Raw genomic sequence first — 12,762 nt, 5'->3', positions numbered from 1 at the left:
TATTGCGACAAAGAGAGAAATAAGGGAGACAAGACGAGTATTAAGATAAACCGGGGAATCCATATCGTCTGTCATACTTGAATAAAATAGACGGACGATATATAATACTACGGTGAGCTAGGTTTGAAGTAAATGCTTGTCCATTTTGGCAAAGATGGGAAGGTGGCTCTAGTTTGGGAGTTCAAGCAAGAGGGGGGGCATGCACTTTGAAACAAAAGAAGTAGACATTTTATTATTAGATTAGGGTACCACATTTAGTGTGTTATAATGGAGAATTTAATTTAATTAAAGACAATGGAAAATTCTGAAGTCCAAATAAATTCTGAACAATTTTCATAGTCATCAAAGAGAAACCAAGTTATATTGTGAATAGAAAAGAAAGGCGACACCTACTTGCAATAGGAGCTTCTGAACAATTTTCATAGTCATCGTCTCCCTCATTGCCATCGCGTTTAACTTTCATACCAACTTCATACGGCAGGAAAGACATTCTTGTAAGTTTAACACTGAAGGGTGAAGGGAAAATAAAAGGAGGAAATAATAATAACCTATCTCATTGTACATACCTGAATATTCTTGTTGTCAACGGTGGACTTTGTCATCTGAAACATCAGGATGTGCTGAGCTGCTTGACCGCTCCACGTTATTCCTTTGTCAGATTCATTCTTCCAAGGTGGCAAAGCAAAACTTCCAAGGAAGTGCTTCTACTGTCACATCTTCCTTGCCATCAACACCGGAAAAGGCAACTTCAACCTGCCAGGTAGGCCCAAGAAACAAATGAAGTGCACTGTAACTAGGCTTCTGAAATGAAATGAAATGAAATGAAATGAAATGAAATGATATGTAAAATATTGTATTGGAGTTTGACAAGACACCAAACAACATCCCTACCTAAAATAGTGTCATTTTGGGGGCAGTTGAAACACACCAAAAACATCTTTCTGGGTCAAAACCCCTATGTGGTCCCTCCATATGCCTCTACGCCAGCATCTCATGCAAAGGAGGTGGCCCCTCACCTCAGCAACAATCTTGACGTGACCCTCACATGGAGGAGGAAAAGGCCTTTAAGTACATGAAGAAAATAAAAACCAGTGAGCAATATCTGATTCCACATTGTCTATTCAAACATCAAACTCGACTCTCCTCACTTTCCGGTTGCAGCCATGATCACGAACTCACCTCTTTCACGTTTCTCTGCTGCTTTCTAACACTAATTCCTTCCTTGTAACAGGAGACTGCACCTGCAACCCCATGATGAACACTGTCACAAGTTTCGAGCGCTCATATACAAGATGGCTGTTATAGCCTCCATCCTCGTCGCCCGAGCCATTGCTGTTTGCTTGGGAAGACCGTCAAGGCTTTACGCCCCCGAGAAAAATCTCTTTTCAAAGCCTTCGCCGCCTGAGATACTACTCGGTGCCGACAAAGCTGAGCTGAATCTGAACTCTGGAGCATAGAAACAGAACCATGAGCATGGCCGTGGGTGGCAAGAGTACGAACCGGAAATTGACACCCGCGGCGAAGGCTTTGATGATAAAGAAGACAGGGGACGTAAAGCCTTGACGGCCTTCCCAAGCAGAGGAAAGCAATCACTAATTGCTCCGGCGACGAGAATGGAGGCTATAGCAATCATCTTGTATCTCAGCGCCCGAGACCTATCGCGATCTTCATCTTCCAGATCGCAGGTGCAGTCTTCTCTTACAAGGAAAGGAATTAGTGTTAGAAATAAACAGAGAAACGTGATGAATTGTGCTTGTTTCATTGCTGCAAGTGGAAACTGAGGAGAGTGTTCGAAGAGATGATGTGTGTAGATGCTCGTTTTTATCCGGGGCTAGATCGGAGCAGACCCGAAGCTGAGCAATTGAAGGCCCAACTCAAGCCCACGTGAATACTCCCTGGAAAACTAAAATCAGTTATCGGGAGTTAATAAAAAGGATTTCAGTTTTCTTAATCTAGCAAAAAGAAACTGTAAATGGGATTTGTTTTAATTTGAATTAACCACCAGAAGGTGGGGGTCGGTTTTTGGAAGATTAAACAGAGGAACAGAGCAGAAAAAAGGGAGTGGACACACAACAAAAATTAACCGAGAGAACGAGGAGAACTAGAGAGCACAGAGCAAAACGAGAGAGGAACCATAGACCATTCTAAAAAAACAACAACAGAAAACACATATAGGAGAAAAAGAACAATGCGTGTAAACAGATTGTCCATATTCAAAGGAGAGAAAACATTAGAATTGGAGGTATTTTTCGAGAGCAACAGGAAGAATACGACAAGAAACAATAGTGTAATCTTACGATTTAAGGACAATAAAAGCAATACAAGAGGTTTTTTTTCCTCATTTCTTTTCGATTCATGTTTTATGGTTATTTTCAGTATTGATTTCTTTCTGTCTACTGATATGTTGTTTATAGACTAATATGAAATGAGAAGTAAATGGTAAGGGTTTTAGGGATTACCTTAGTTATTTAGGGTTATTCGGAGTAGTGAGAAGGAGTAGAGGTCTCCGATCCTGTTAGGAAATCAATCCGTTAGCAACAATTGTTGATAGGATTCGTTTAAAAAATAAAAAAACAAACAAACTTCAAAACCCCCAACAATGATGCACCTTTTTATTAAGCCCACAAGAACTCACCACTTTGATTTAAAAAAGCCCTAAGCAATTTCTTTTGAATTTCCCCACATGTATCATTTACCCTAAACCCATTACTATCAAAACCCTCGTCATCATTAACCAGTCGGAATCCAAAATCAGAAAAAAAAAATAAAAAAAAAGAGGGGTGAAGGTTCGTTTACCTGAGTGGGTTGAGTCTCATCGGAACCTTGTCGCCGGAATCGGAAACTGAGCGGTTGAGACCTCTTGGCTGTTAAAGGGGGAAATCGTTTAGGCTCTTATGTGTTCGATTTTTTTAGGGAGTTTAAAGTGAAGAAAATGAGTTGGCTCGATTTTAGGTTATCGGAGTTCAGAGGGTGTAAGTAATTGTCGACGCTGTTGTACGGGATATGAGTTTGGTTCATTTTTTTTTCAAGGGTTAAGTGGCACTGTGCGTGGTCGAGAAAGAGAAGAATGGAGAGGAAGATGGGTTTTAAATTTTAAGAACAATTGATCTCACCCACCAGATTCATCCCTTTGGTGTTCATGTCCTTGATCTAATGAAACCACGTCTTCATATCAATGATACCTAATCCGTTCTTGCAGTCTCTGACACACGCTTGTAGTCTCAACACCAACTCTAGAAAGTTTAGCCTGCATTAATTCACGAAATGAAAGTTAAATTGTTTAGAATTTAAATTAAATAGTTTGGGTTCTGCGTGAGTTAGTGTCCATGTAGGTTAGTTTATATTTAGGTTTCATATTAATTTCTTGGGTAAATTAGTATTTAGTCCTCATAGGTTTAGCTTTTATTTATACTTTATTCACCTTTAAGACTGTTTTCGAATTTTGCCATTTTGTGTTTGTCCTGATGTCGTTGTTTTCCCAATTTTAGTTTTAGTTGTATTTTTTTTATTATTATGTTAAATTCTCTATATTTATGCGTGTTTTTATTTAAGTCCCTAGTCTGTTTTTAATTTGTATGTTGAATTTTACATTTATTTAATTTAGTCATTTTTAATATGTATATATATATTTTAAAATTTATAGTTTAGCATGTCATATTTGAATCACATTTTGTATGTCACATTGTATGATATTTTTAATTTTGTTTAATTAATTTTTGTCATTACATACTTTTTGCACAATTTGTATGATATCCGCATTTGTATAACTCGACATATTACATAATTGGATTAAGGGTAATACCCTTTTAATTTAAAATTGTTTTAAGTGGGCATCATAACTGATTTGAGGTCCGCTTTTAATGATTTTAAAATAAAAGAGTATCCCGAAAGTGAAACAAAAAAATTGATTCGTCACCTAAAATTTGGGAACGAGAGAAAAAGAAATGTTCATTTATTTAAATATATCAAGAAAATGTTGTTATATCTTTAAGATATGGTCTCGATATTTGTAAATAATCGAACATTCTTTATCTTTCTAAAACGACTTGGTAATTTTAATTTAATTTGTTTGAGTGCTTTTGAATGTTTTTAAATTTACGTCATTGTTTTATGGGATCAAAAATCAAATAAAGTTCGAATTTGTAAAATTCAATGCAAGGACGTTAATTAATCGACTAGGTACTAATTTAGGGCGTCGTGGGGGTGTTAATCATTCCCTACACGTAACCGACTCCCGAATTCGGATTTTGGTAACGCAGACCTTAATTTGTTGTTTTAATTAAAATTAATTTTTATTTAAAATAACAAACATCTTTGGGTGCCCAATCACACCCTAATCAAAGATTGATGGCGACTCTTTGAACAATATGTTTTTAACGAAAAGAAAATTTCAAATTTTTCGAAACGAGAGGTTTTTAAATCGCATTTGTTTTTAAAATTAAAAATCAATTGAAAAGGTAAATTAAAAATTAATGTGGTTTTTCAAAATCTCACCTTTTCACCTTTTAGAAAAAATCGTTTCGACAGCTTGGCGACTCTTCTAGGAAATTTTTTTTAGTGAGTCAGGCCGATAGTCGATTAATTAATTGTCTTTGCAATTGAAAATTACAAATTCGTTTTAATTTGTTTTTTGATCCCTTGTTTGGTTTTTAATAAGTTTTGTTTGTATTTTGATTTTTTTGTAATTTAATTTGATTAACAATTAAATAGTTGTACTGATTTGTTTGCTAATGATTTCAGAATAATTGTGTGTTTTAGGAAATTTTGAGCGTTTGTATTGTGTTTTTTTTCGTTTTTCTTCACACACTGCACAGTTGCATTTTCATGACATGAGCTAAAACCCCGCTCCGTCCTAATTAAGTAGGAGTGAGAGACTATGCCCTCGTGTGGTTTTCACCTCCGCATGGGATAGTGGATCGCTCCTGGAGCTCACGCCTTATGGTCCTCGTGATGGTAATCACCTCCGTATGGACATAAGGAGGTGTGTTCCCTCGAAATTGAACTCGATCCCCTAAAGCCTGTGATGGGCCAGGATTGAGGGTTCGGCAGCCCAAGGGGGCACCGGCAAGGACAATTCGAGAACCTATTACTTTAAAACCTAACCCGGCATATAGTGAACGTAGAGCCTAAACTTAGGTTGAACCAAACCCGAACCTTAAGAATCCCGTGAGGAGGTACACAAGGAAAAGCTTTTTTTGAGTTATTTATTTTTTTTTTCGAGTAAATGCATGCGAACTAGATATCATGCGGTTAGGTTTATTTTTTGAATAAGCATGCAAACTAGATATCATGCGGTTAGGTTTATTTTTGAATAAGCATGCAATTAGATATCATGCGGTTAGGATTTATTTTTGTGAATAACAAGCATGGGGGTAGATATCATGTTGGGTAGGATCTGATAAAACATGGGTGTAGCCAGCATGTGGGTAGGATTCTTGAACAAATTATTATCCCGATTTAATTGTTTTATGTTTACTAATTGATCTTTTGTTGTCTTTGCTTTATTTCTTTTCTGTTTTGCATTGCACTATCCATTACATGGTGTTGATTTAGGATCGATGTCCATATAGAAGGCTAGTAATATGGAACGAACGGTTCAGAAAGAGGTTGAAGATAATATCAATGTTTTGAGGTGGTCGGAACAGTCCCAACTGACCAATGGGGACAGCGTGATGCCTGGATACGTGTCGGAGTTATTTGGTTATACTCACATCAACGTGCGTCAGATGATCTAAGTGAGCTAAAGGAGATATGGGGAAGATGGACAGTAGTTGATAGGAGATGTTTTATCATTTGTACGGCGATATTCCTTATCTTATGGATGTTCCTATTGACCGAAATCTGTTTAGAGCATTGGCACAGTTCTGGAACCCGGCTTATAGGTGTTTCACATTTGGTAGAGTGGATCTAACATCAACGATAGAGGAGTATCAAGCTTTGGTCCGTTGTCCGAGGTCCCAGATAGATAGAATATATACCAAGCTACCAGTCACTCATTCGTTTAAGAAGAAATTACTATTGATGACCGGAATGAGTGAAGATTGGGTAGTCAGAAACATTAAGAAGAAGGGAGACAGTGAGTGCATCTCTTGGGCTGCTTTGAAAGAAGTAATTGCTCATCACCCTGATAGGAGAAAGAAGTTGACTTGTTTGCTTTAGGGATTTATGGGCTCGTTATTTTCCAAAGGTACTAGGATATGTAGATGTATCAGTCGTTGACCTGTTTGAAAGATTAGACAAGCACGGATCCTGTTCCAGCCATTTTAGCTGAGACGTTCCGATCTTTGAGTTCTTATAGGCGCGCGGGAAGGACGCTTTATAGGATGTGCGCCTTTGCTGCTAGTGTGGATTCTGAGTCATTTCAAACATGTTGAAAGAGCACCAGGACGAGTGTCTAGAGGGGTTTTTGCCTTTGAAGGATTTTCTTTCTAAAGAATGGCCTGGGGGCTTCACCGAAGAAAAATAGATGTCATCTTCAAGGATATCAGAGATGGTGATATTTTGTGGCGAGCTTCGTGGAATGTCTCTCCGGCTATACTTTACCGATGTGGAGTACGAGATTGGGTTCCTTTACCAGGTATATGGGTTCTGTTGGGTATGCACCGCTACTAGTTTCCAGACAGTATGGGTCAAGGCAGTTCATTCCAGCCACATGGGACTTGGTAGGGTCGGATTTTGCATTCAAAGGAGATCAGTATAAGGGTAAAGTTAAAGAGGTTGCTGAGGCCTGGAAGCAAACTCGTCGTGTGAATCTGTTCACTTATGATCTTGAGTTATCTCAAGTACGAGCAGTGGAGAAGCAGTCGAGTAAATGACAACATCCCGATAGTGAATCCTGAAAATATTCAGCCGGTGGAGGAACAGTTGAGAGTGGTGCCATCTCTATTAGAGTTAGCTAAGCGTGATTTCGAAGCAGAACGGAGACAATGGAGAATGACTTTACAGAAGCTAGAAGATGAAGTGTATCAAAAGGGATTGGAGATTGACATTCAGAAGAGTAGAGCAGATCAAATTGAAAAAGTAGAGAAGCAACTTCGGCTAGATTTTGACGATCTTTGATCAACTTATCAGCGAATGGTAAAAGTTCAGACAAGTTCTAGCTCGAGTAAGTCTGTCGAATTGAGGCAAGAGGTGGCGAGCCTCAAAACAGTAGCCGGAGAGAGTCAAGACAAAACAAGCAGACATCAGTTAAAATTTATCGAAGAAAAGGATTCTTTAGAGCAGCAGTTACAAGAGAGTCACGCTCAGAATGAGAAGTTAAAAGGGAAGATTTCCAGTTTAGAGACTGCATTGCGACGATACCGAAGCGGGGAAGGTAGCTCGAGCCATAGGGAGGTTGAAAGTATGAAAAAAACAAGTGAGTGAGCTTGAAGCCATGGTTCAAGATTTTCAGAGGCAAACAAGTGAGCTATCGATAGTTCCTTATGAGGGGGATATACAGTGGCGTTTTCGATGGGAGCGAGCTCAGGCGAGAGTTAAGCAAAGAGAGGACCTTATTGCTTGTTACCTAGGACATGCACGGAGAATAGCTCAATATTTGGTCATTCTATCTGAGGAAACTGCTGATGTGACTGAAGAAATAGATCCCGAGGATGAAGAAAACCAGAAGATCGTGGAGTTACTTGCACATGTACAGGAAATAGGAGAGATGGTGTAGATTTATTTGTGATGTGTTTCAACTTTGTAATTGAACGTCGTTCTAATATAAAGAGTTGTTCTAAGGAGTCGTTCCAAGATCAACACCCTGTATTTTGCATATGTATTTTAGTACATTTAAATTTTTGCATCACATTTTATTCATTCATAATCATATAAATCATATTCTTTAATAAACAATAATGTTAACAAAATAACTTTATGACAGAGTAATACTGGAAAATCCCAAGCATACCTACAGAACCAGGAAGAAAGTTATGGAGGACAAACTTGCCCAAATTGAGAAGGCTCAGTTGGAGTTACAAGATAATATCAAGAAAATGCAAGAATATATGATGAATGCCTAAAAGGAGATGTTTGCCAAGTTTGCGAGTATATTGGAATGAAGAAATCCAGAACATGGGAAAAGTCCTATGCCAGAAGGTGTAACTGAGGAACCACTTCATCATCCAGTGTTAACCCTAGAACAATATCAGAACATTCAAGTGACCCCTGTTCATGTCGGGAAGGTGCACATTAATCCAGTCGGTGCTTCTGTTAACGTACAACCTTGATCTAGTTCATATCAGGAAGAACATCAATATTATCATGTTCCGAACCTTGATGAAGAAGCCAAGAAGGACCAAAACAATCCGTTGGAAGAGAAATGGAAACAACTAGAAAGAGAAGTCAGAGCCATGAAGGAAGATACTAGTGTCTATGGATTCGACGCAAAGGAATTAAGTCTAGTTCCGGATTTGGTTTTACCTCCAAAGTTCAAAGTTCCTGACTTTGAGAAGTTTGATGGTACTAGGTGTCCCTCTGCGCATATCACTATGTTTTGTAGGAAGATGACCAGATACATAGGGGACAATCAATTGTTGATACACTGCTTTCAGGAAAGCTTAACTGGCTCGGTAATCCGGTGGTATAACCAGCTGAGTAGAGCTAATATTAAATCATGGAAAGACTTGGCTAAGTCCTTTCTTGAGCAATACAAACATGTGAAAGATGTTAGGCCCAACAGGATGATGTTGCAAGGAATGGAAAAGAAGTCTAACGAGAGTTTTAGACAATATGCTCAAAGATTGAGAGATGTAGCGGTGCAAGTCCATCCACCATTGGAAGAGGAGGAAACAAATATGCTTTTTATCAATACCTTAAGGGCTCCTTTTTTCTTGCATCTTATCGGTAATCCTTTTCGAAGTTTTGTCGATGTGGTTACAGTAGGAGAAATGATTGAAATGGCGATTAAGAGTGGAAAGCTCGAGGGAGGAGAGTCTAGTAAGAGGCCACCAACGAGGAAAAAAGAAAAACGAAGTCAGTAATGTGAGGCAGTACGATTCTAATAACATCACTGTTTCCCGTCCTCAAGGAGCAGGGTCATCAACACAAAATGATAATAGACAAGGGGCAAGGGACCAGAGGAGAGAGAGGCCTCAATTTGATCCAATTTCGATGACTTATAAGGAATTGTTTTAGATTTTGTATGATCGGCATGTGGTTTCGCCGTATCACGTGACACCAATGCAACCTCCTTTTCCCAAATGGTATGATGCTAGTGTTCAGTGTGAGTACCATGCAGGGAACCCTGGGCATTCCATTATTAAGAATTGTACTGCTTTTAAGAAGGTTGTCCAAGCTTTGAGAAGGAGGAATGTCATCAACTTTGGTGACAGTGAGTAGCCGAATATAGCTCAGAATTTGTTTCCAAGCCATGCAGGGGCAGGAGTTAACGCGATTACTGAAGAGAGAGGAAAAAGATTGTAAGGAATGTTAGTGAGGTGGTATAACCCATGAGTTGGGTGTGGTGCCAGATGGTTAAGGTAGGATGGTTGAAGCCCAGTTTGGTGGGTGAACAGTTTAACAGTGGAGAGGTATGTCAGTATCATAACAGTGAAGGACACAGTATTCAGCAATGTCCTGACTTCCTATCTTTGGTACAAGACATAATGGACAATAAAGAAATTGAGTTTTTTAAAGAGATTACTGAAGAAGTGGAAGCGGAAGTTTGTGCTTCAGAAGGATCATCTAAAGGGGTTTACAATGCTAATTGTCCCCTAATCATTACTCCCAAGGATCGATTGACTGGAAAGGTAACTCTAAAAGTGGTTATTACACCTCCATCTCTATTCCCATATCGGGATAATAAACAAGTGCCTTGGAGATATGATTTCCAGATGGGAGATGTAATAAAAGAGAATGATGAAGTAGATGAGGTGGGGCACTTTACTAGAAGCGGTAGTTGTATTCTCTTAATCCACCTAAGATCTGATAAAAGGTTGCAGTTGATAAGGGGAAAAAGGTTGATGTGCAGAAGAAGATAGCATGTTATCAATGAACCAGTAACCGAGAGTGAAGCAGTAGAATTTTTGAAGTTTCTGAAACACAGTGAGTACAATGTTGTTGAACAGTTACACGTTGCTGCCCGTATTTCTTTTTTATCATTACTTTTGAGTTCAAGGCCCATAGGAATGCTCTGTTAAGGTTTTGAACCAGACTTTTGTTCCGAAAGAGTTGCCCATTGAAAAGTTGGACCAATTAGTTTCCAATATACAAGCTGATAATTTTTTATCTTTTTCTGAGGATGAGATCCTTCTGGGATGATTGGTAAGGCTTGCACATTACAGTTAAATGTAAAGGGCATGTGTTGTCCCGGGTTTTGGTTGATAATGGTTCAGCTTTGAATGTGATGCCCTTAGTGACTAAAGAAGCTTCCATTAGATAGTACACTTATGAGAACCTGTCAAAGTGTGGTTCGAGCTTTCGATGGGACTAAAAGAGAAGTGTTGGGCAAGATTGATGTTCCTCTGAATTGGTCCAGCAACTTATGAAGTGGAATTTCTCGTAATGGACATTATGCCTACGTACAATTGTTTGTTGGGAAGGCCTTGGATTCATCAGGCCGGTGCAGTTCCGTCACATTGCACCAGAGATTGAAATTTGTGATTGATGGAAGGTTGGTATGTATTCATGCTGAAGAGGACATTATTGCTTCTGTTTCTACTACTGCTCCGTATATTGAAGTTGATGACAAGTCGTCGAGTGTTCTTCAGATCGTTGGAGTTAGTCAATGCTACGTTTGTGGTCAAAGGCAGGAAGATACCAAAGCCTCGATTGTCAAACTATACCAAGATGGGGCTCAAATTGACTCTTGGAAGAGGAGCAAAAAGTTGGAAAGGGGTTTGGTCGACAGTTGCAAGGTCCGGTGAATCCAATATGCCCTGTTACTAAAAGAGATCGATTTGGTTTGGGGTATCAGCCAACTCTGAGGGATAAGAGGGGAATTAAGAAGGGTCAGGAATGAGAAAGACCAGACTAGTTGGTGAAGACCTTAGCTGGGAACCCATGATCTTCCCGCCGTTGAGCAATATTTTCATATCTGGGGGACATATGTTTCAAGGGAATTCAATGAACACTGAGGTGATGGTTGAGGATGCCTTGGGAGATTTAGGCATTAACGTTATAACTGATGATGAATTTTAGGAAATGAGAATTATGGGCATTTATCCTGCACCGCCGGGCTTCGTGTTGAACAATTGGACCGGGAAGAACTACCTGTAGTTTACAAATATTTTACAGAGTAATGCACTGGAACTTTCTCCCTGTTGTTCATACCCTGGGGCAATAGGTGATTTTCTGTAAAGGGTTAAGCTGTTTGTTTTTTCTTCTTACTTTCAATAAAAGATGCATTCTGTTTTTCCATGGAAAACATTCTCCCATGCATTTCATTCATTCATTCTTTTTTGTATATATATATGTATTTATTTATTTCTATTTATTTATATGGGAAACGATCCTCCCGTATGTATATATATCTTCTCTTTCATTATTTTTTCAGGAGCTCAGATATCAATAATATGAATGCCAATGACTCTGACCCGGAGATTTATTTCGAGAAGCCTATATGTCAAGGGGAAATCGAGGATTGTGATGATGATGAGGGATGTGAACTACCTTATGAATTGCTGAAAATGGTAGAGAATGAAGATAAGCAGATTCTACCCTCATAAAGAGCCTACTGAGATTTTGAATTTGGGGATAGAAGAATAAGAGAGAAGTAAAGATTGGTACTACTCTGCAGTTAGAGGTCGACATGATTTATAGAATTGCTTCAAGAATACAAGGATGTGTTTGCTTGGTCATACGAAGATATGCCGGGTTTAGATACAGAGTTGGTTGTTCACAAACTGCCAATAAAGCCTGAATGTAAACCGGTACAACAAAAACTGAGAAGAATGAGACCTGAGATGCTACTCAAGATTAAAGAGGAAGTGAAGAAACAATTTGATGCCGGATTTCTTAAAGTGGCTAAATATCCTGAATGGGTGGCGAATATTGTCCCAGTACCGAAGAAGGATGGAAAAGTTCGAATGTGTGTCGACTACAGGGATCTCAACCGAGCTAGTCCAAAAGATAATTTTCCTTTGCCACATATAGACACGCTAGTGGATAATACTGCTGGAAATTCTTTGTTCTCTTTTATGGATGGTTTCTCTAGCTACAATCAAATTAAGATGAACCCTAAAGATATGAAAAAAGCGACGTTCGTTACCATGTGGGGAACGTTTTGTTATAAAGTAATGCCGTTTAGACTGAAGAACGTAGGGGCAACATATCAAAGGGCCATGGTGACGTTATTTCACAGCATGATGCATAAAGAAATAGAAGTTTATGTCGATGATATGATTGTCAAAGCCAAGACAGAGGAAGAACATATTGGGAATTTGAGAAAGCTTTTTAAAAGACTAAGAAGATGCCAGCTAAAACTCAACCCAAATAAGTGTACTTTTGGGGTGACATCTGGGAAGTTATTGGGATTCGTAGTGAGCCAAAAAGGAATTGAAATAGACCCAGATAAAGTAAAAGCTATTCAAGACTTGCCAGCCCCACGAACACAAAAAGAAGTCAGAGGATTTTTGGGGAGATTGAATTATATAGCTCGGTTTATTTTACAGCTGACGGAAAAGTGTGATCCCATATTCCGCCTTCTTCGTAAGAATAACTCAGGGGAATGGAGTAAGGATTGTCAAAGAGCTTTTGAAGCAGTGAAAAGATATTTGTCGAGCACTCCAATCTTAACGCCACCCATCTCAGGCAAACCCTTGATTCTTTATTTGTCAGTTT

Source organism: Hibiscus syriacus, unplaced genomic scaffold (genome assembly GCF_006381635.1).
Source record: "Hibiscus syriacus cultivar Baekdansim isolate YM2019G1 unplaced genomic scaffold, ASM638163v2 tig00117034_pilon, whole genome shotgun sequence".
Taxonomy (NCBI): Eukaryota; Viridiplantae; Streptophyta; class Magnoliopsida; order Malvales; family Malvaceae; genus Hibiscus; species Hibiscus syriacus.
The sequence above is the reverse complement of the archived record's forward strand: the minus strand, read 5'-3'. Positions refer to the sequence as shown.